The sequence below is a fragment of the Helianthus annuus genome, chromosome 3 (genome assembly GCF_002127325.2).
Source record: "Helianthus annuus cultivar XRQ/B chromosome 3, HanXRQr2.0-SUNRISE, whole genome shotgun sequence".
Classification (NCBI taxonomy): Eukaryota; Viridiplantae; Streptophyta; class Magnoliopsida; order Asterales; family Asteraceae; genus Helianthus; species Helianthus annuus.
In genome coordinates this window covers 136029403-136036266 of record NC_035435.2, presented here as the reverse complement: position 1 = coordinate 136036266, position 6864 = coordinate 136029403, and the positions used below count along the sequence as shown (strand labels likewise).

The window sequence follows — 6864 nt, the reverse complement described above, 5'->3', positions numbered from 1 at the left end:
TTTAGTAAAAAGTGAATAGGTTTAGATTCAATGGTCTAAATGGTTTATAAGTCATACAAAGTCTAGATAGTATGCATAAAATTCTTTAAGTGATTTTTTATTAAAAGATTTCAGATTATTGATTATTAGTTAATATAAAATTGTTTCCCTAATATCATAGTCTATACATACATTAACATTAACAATAAAATTGAATTTAAGCCAAAGCAGTGTGTTAGTCAATTTCATAAATACTCTTTATACAAGAAAACTTTAATTGTACAATATATACTATATTTGCTGTTAACCACCTCTTTATATTTTTTTTTTCATAAACAAGGGAAAGAAACGGTTAAAGGATGTTCAAAAATTGAAGCATCGTAAGAAGATTACAAGGAATGCACGCAAAGTTTCTGGTGTTGGCATGGATCCTGAATTCTTCAACTTTAGTCGTAAAGGAGACTATAGGCTGGTATGTTTTTTTTACATGATTTACCATCATATTTATTTCATTTTTCTATTGACTTATATTTGTTTTTCTTTAAACGCATTTAGCGTCTTCCTGCTGAAGTTGTAGACAGAGCAGGCATGCCTGTCTGATAACTTGCAACCTTTATATGTTCAAAACATGACTGGGGATGTGGAGGTTTATGAAACAAAGACGGAGTTAAACGGTGGTGCATTACGTTACGCCGTTGATGGTTGGAGGAAGTTCATGGCAGATAACCAGTTGGAGTTTGGGCATATGTTGCACTTTACTTATGTAACATCCTAGAAGAAGATTGTGTTGAATGATGTAACCTCAATCTAAGCAAGTTTGGTATGCATTTTGTTTATGACAGTTATGGTTTGGTAAGTTGTTGGTTAGTATATTTGATATGTACATTATGGATGTTAGGTTGATGGACATGAAAACTTTGCTTACTTTATTATGGTTTAGTTTATGTTTATGTTTTTTAATGGTACAAATAACTTAGTTAAATATATGGTTGAATGGTGTTACTGTTCGATGTTATTATCATTGTCTTTATATATGTTTACAATAGTTTATCAAGTGCTTTTGTTTTTGTCATATGGCTATTTTTAACTTCCGGCTAGGTTAACGTTTTCTTATGTTTATAATGTTACGTTCTTCATTTATACAATAGTTAGATGATATTCTTTTGTATAAATTAGGTATCGATTCTTCTATCCATTCACAATCTTCATATTTTTGCAATAAAATTTTGTTATTTTATTTGAAAGATGTGATCACTCTTAAGTAGTTTTGTAACCATTGACAATATTCATATGTAGTATACAAGGAAGTTTTTTCCGGGATTGAATAATTTTCTGTTTGTTTCTTCCAATGTGCATGTTTGTACAGAATATTTCATTTCAAAGTAAATAATATTGTTTTGGTTGAAGCCCGCGTATATTGAGAACAAAATTAACATGCGATCCCAAAAGAAGACAGTGTTGCACCTTCTGTATATTGAGAACATCCTAGACAAGATTTAAGTGAATCCCATAAAAGCGTAAATAAGTCAACAATTCTGCAGGTAAAATTAAGCATTATCTCTGAATTTACTAAAGAAAAAGGACTTCTGTAGATATGGAATAAAGCAAAGAACAAAGAGTACAAATCATCCCGACCTTTAGAAAACTGATTCTAGCTTCACTAATACCCTTCACAAATTAACCTTGAAAGTGAGGACAGGTTCAGTTGTTAAAAAGTGGGACGGTGAGAGTAAGAAAAAAAAATGTCATCTAAAGACATGAACAACTTATAAAAGAATATAAAAATTGACTGCAAATTGGAGGGGTGCGCCAGGCCAAGGCAGTAGTGCAACACCAAGGCGACGCTTAAAGACCCCAATAGCAAGCTATTGTGACGGGTCTTTTCCCATAAAAAATAAGATTAATATCGAGTGGGCCGATGGCTCACATATCAGATATTAAACTGATAAGAACAGATACTACACTTGATCTTAGCCAAAAGGCCGAGAAAGGTATGCTTATTCTTTTCTTGGGCTGCTGTTTATGTATGTTGTCTCTTCATATATATATTCTTCACTGAGCCGATGTGGGGCTGTGATAGGCTAAATTTCATAATGGTTTTCACCTCCCAGAATTTAATATCACAAAATGTTCAACAATTAATGGATACTTAATCAACACTCTTTATTAAGGCACCTTAATAAGTTATCATCTGAATACATACAAATTTCACTGCCTTAGTACAGAACTGTCAACTGAATTTTCTGCTAGGAAGACTGAATGTGCTTTGATTGATGTTCTAAGTAAGAACCCTTATCTACCAGACTAATACCAGCTATGTTTAGCTTAAACAGATAACTTCTAAAAGTCACTACATCCCAATCATGATTCTAATATATCCGTTTATTATATGCTAATTTGAATTCAAAAGGATTGTATTGTAAGAATATTCTGCATGTTGAGAGAATTGATCACGAGATAAGCAAAATCCATTACAAGAATTGATTAATAGCCTGCCAAACTCAACAATGGTATGGAAACAGAAGACTAAAACTGCAGGGCAACCATGCTCCGGAAACAATAAATAAGAATAACCTGGTTTACATATATGCCAGAACAATTAGGTCCTTGAATGAGATGAATATTTTCAGTAAAATTATTAGCATGATGTTGTAAGCAATCTCATAAGGCGGGTAAGCCAAGAAACAATAAATAAGGCTGAAAGTCCATATATTTCATGATCCACAATCTTTGTAGAACTAGGAATAAATGTGTCACAGAACAGACTACATGTTACTTACTGCCTAGTTAAACATATGTTGAATAGTTGAGGAAATGACTAGAACTTGCTAAAAACAACATCCAAAATGTGTTTCAACCAAAATATGGAGTTCAGAAACAATTGAGTATGATATGTTGAGTGTGATTAGAAACAAATGAAGGTAAATCCTTGCAGATTGAGCATCAAACGGGTCAACCGGTTAAAAATTGAGATAAGAGAAAAATGAAAAGATACAGCTAAAAAGAAGCGAGAAGACGTTACGTCAGTTATCTGGCTTGTGCTCATACCATTCGACATGAAAAGCTAAGTTTTCCTTAGTTGTCATATATGTGGAAGTGGTTGCAAATTACTATGAGTTTGGTCAAAAACTTGCCAAAAACACCCATTTTTAATGTCATGTGGGTGATTATTGATCACTAAGGTGGTGTATGTTTTTTGGCCACAAGCACTTCTGGCCACTTATGTCTGCGCCGCGCAGACGCGCGCAGAGGTTTGGAGTCCGCAGCTTGTTTGTTTTCTCGCAGACCTTTCATTATAAAAGGTCTGCGAGACCTCTTCACCACACAGACATGATTCTTGGAACCTCTTCTTGGCAGACCTCTTCTTCTACCACCTCCACCACCATATCCCTGCCACCACCTCCACCACCACATCCCTGCCACCACCTCCATCACCACCACCTCCGCCACCACATCCCTGCCCAAACCTCCGCCACCACATCCCTGCCCAAAACCCCAAATCGAACCAAAACCCCCAAATCAATATCGGTGAGAGAGATACCGTAGAGAGAGAGAGAGTGAGAGAGATACCGTAGAGAGAGAGAGATCGGTGGTGGTGGTGCTACCAGATCAGAGATCGGTGGTGGTGCTTGAACCGAAACCCTAAATCTAACAAAACCCCCAAATCGATGAGAGAGAGATACCGTAGAGACTAGAGAGAGAGAGAGGGAGCGGCAGGAGACCATCATCATCATCAGAGATCGGTGATCGGTGGGTTTGCGGTGGTGCTTGGTGGTGGTGATGAAGGCAGAGAGAGAGATCGAGGGAGGAGAGTGTGACAGGGGTGGGTGGTTGCGACGGGGGAGGTTTGTGGTGACGGTGGTGGCGGTGGGTTAGCGGTGGTGCTTGGTGGTGGTGATGAAGGCAGAGAGGAGAGAGATCGAGGGAGATTTGTGTGTGAAAGTGTGTTTGTGTGTGTCTTCTAAGTGAGAAGATGTTTTATAAAATAAAAAAAACAAACCCTCTTTTCCTTGCAGACTGCAGACCTTTGGTCCACCTCTTCTCCTGCAGATGCCTGCAGATGTGGTCCGCAGACTGCAGACCTTTTTCCCGCAGAAAAAACAAACAGCACCTAACTGAAAGTTATCATTTTTTGCTAATCAGATAGTCATAGTCATCGGATAGAATGACAAGTATTTATTTAAAAGAAACTGTAGCAAGGCACGGTGAACTAGATCACTCATTCCACCGGTTCCTCACATCTGTTTACAAATCAATTCAAAAAAATATGGTAAAGTGATATGGACTTATTCTAATACGTGGGATTTCAAGATAAATGTCTCCTGAAAGGGACCGGCGTATCTATTCACTGTTCTCACATACTTTGTGTAGCATTACAAGGATCAATAAAAGACATCTTCATCATCTTCAATTCCAACACTTGAAAAACAATAACTCAAAGCTTGTTTGAAATGATAGCACTCAACCTCATTTTAATAACATTTTAAAACTTATCAATGTTCTAAGAAGTCCAAATTAGTTTATTTGCTTTAATCAATGTTCAAAGAACCCTTATCTACCTGACTAATTCCAGCTACATTGAGCTTAAACTGATACCTTTATTAATTATTAGTAAGTGCATCCCAATCATGACTCTTAACTTATATCCGTTGGCTAGATAAATATTTGAAAGGATTGTAAGACAAAAAACTGTAGGGTTACCATGCTCAGGAAAATAATTCCGTACCTTCTCAACAATATTTACACTGAAATAGTTAGCATGCTCCTAAACATTTTCAGAAAATCCTGTATTAAATATTTTGTTGGCATGCAGAAGTGCAGAATGCCTTTACAGGATTAAAGCATATACGATTATATAAAACATCAGGAACAAAACCAAAGTGAAGGAAATGTTTTAAGTGAAGCTTTTAAAGGATGAAACAAAGAGCAAAGATAACCTTCAGAAAGACAGTCCAATCACCAAGGGTTCATACTGAACTTGGGGAGTTGAATTCCTTCCATGACAAAGAAATGAAAATGATGGAGAGAAATTACATGATAAAGATATCAAAGATTCTTAAAAGGGAAAATTACAAAAATGGCAGTTGACCAAAACTATTTTCAGTTTTGTCAACCTCATGCGTCCTTGGAGGGACTCATCATGCCTTGGATGCGTCCAATAAAAAATGAGTCCTTCCAAGGACGCATGAGGTTGACAAAACTGAAAATAGTTTTGGTCAACTGCCATTTTTGTAATTTCCCCTTCTTAAAACTGCAGATGGTATTGCACCCAAGAAAACTAATTTGTGATCCAAAAAGAAGATGGTATTGCACCTTCTGGCTTCTGCACATACTAGAGAGATTATGTAAAGTTCTTTAGATGAAACAAAAAATGATATATGAACACTTTAATATAGATATGGAAACTGATTGATGAACACTTAACTATGGTTTGGAGGGGTGCGCCAAGCCAAGGTAGTAGTGCAACACCAAGGCGACGCTTAAAAGCCCCAATAGCAAGCTATTGTGATGGGCTTTTCCCCATAAAAAATAAGATTAATATCGAGTGGGCCGATGGCCCACGTATCAGATATTAAACTGATAAGAACAGATACTACACTTGATCTTAGCCAAAAGGCCGAGAAAGGTATGCTTTTCCTCTTCTTGGACTGCTGTTTATGTTTGCTGTCTCTTCATATATGTATAGTTCACTCAGCTGATGTGGGATAATGAGTTACTTTTGCCCTTTGTAGATGTTGATTATTTTCTTATAAAACTAGCCTTGCAAGTATTCATCAAATGATCGATTAACACTTTCTATCAAGACACCCTAACAAAGTTTCAAATAAAATATTATGTTTAAGTGGGATGCATACACAAATCACACCTGCCAAGTGAGCTTAATATTATGCTAGGAAAACCGAATTAGTTTTTGTGCTTTGATGTTCTAAGATCCTTTATCTACCTGACTAATTCCAGTTATGTTTAGCTTAAACTGATAACCTCTATTAGTGAGTCGTCCCAATCATGATTCTAACTCATATCCATTGGGTACATACTCATGGAAATCAAAAGATCGAAAGAAACAGAATGTGGTTGATAGTGTCTTCTAAGTGCTACAGAAAATTGAACATGATAAAAAAAACATAACATGCCTACCTGGTTTGTCAAAACAGCTTGCGGAAGGTGTGTTCCAATGACAACACCGGCATATTAAGCAGTGATATAATCGGTGTCAGTTACTTGATAATTATGTTTTGAAGTTCCAATTTTGACTCGATTAAAACAATTTGTAACATGAATCAATAGTATCTCCTCCAAAAATTCTGGCAATTCTTCACATATTTGCCTCGGTTCATCCAGCTGCCCTTTATTATAAAGAAGTAAAATGGGTGGTTACGGAAGCCACTAATCATATCCCTAACCTCATCACAGAAACCATCTTTCACAGTTGTCTCGTCACGTTTGACTTTGCTTCTGAAAAAATATTAAACTAGTGTTTTTGTTACTGTTTGAATTACAGGAAGTTTATTTTTCAATTTTCCTAATTAGTTTTGATGTAGAATGATCTACTTGCTCAACTCAGTGAAGAATGTGATGGGCATGTTCTTCATCTTCAAGCGTTGTTAAGGTAATTCTTCATTTCATAATATCCTTTAGTATTTTTCCCATTTTACATCCAATTATTTATGTTTTAATTTAATGAGTGACAATAAGACGCAAGAGGAACAATCAAACAATCAAGCAACTAAAAATGCCAATCATTTCTTGGCACTTATTCATTACCTTTCAGTAGTCCGCAATAAACAATGTCCCGTGGCTTACGAGTAAGTTACTGTCGAGTTTTTTTATTTTATATCATAACTTCCATCACGAGTGGAATCTTTGTTTATGTTTTTTTCTATT

At 36.0% G+C, this 6864-nt stretch overlaps 2 non-coding genes across 2 annotated transcripts; both read right to left on the bottom strand.

Annotated features, from left to right (window-relative positions):
* Nucleotides 1-1778: 1778 nt before the first annotated feature.
* Nucleotides 1779-1974, bottom strand: LOC118490730. Its single transcript, XR_004889980.1, has one exon. It is a non-coding gene; the product is annotated as a U2 spliceosomal RNA (small nuclear RNA).
* A 3439-nt stretch (nucleotides 1975-5413) lies between these two features.
* On the bottom strand, nucleotides 5414-5609 carry LOC118490899. The gene has a single exon (XR_004890124.1). It is a non-coding gene; the product is annotated as a U2 spliceosomal RNA (small nuclear RNA).
* Between the last annotated feature and the right edge of the window lie 1255 nt (nucleotides 5610-6864).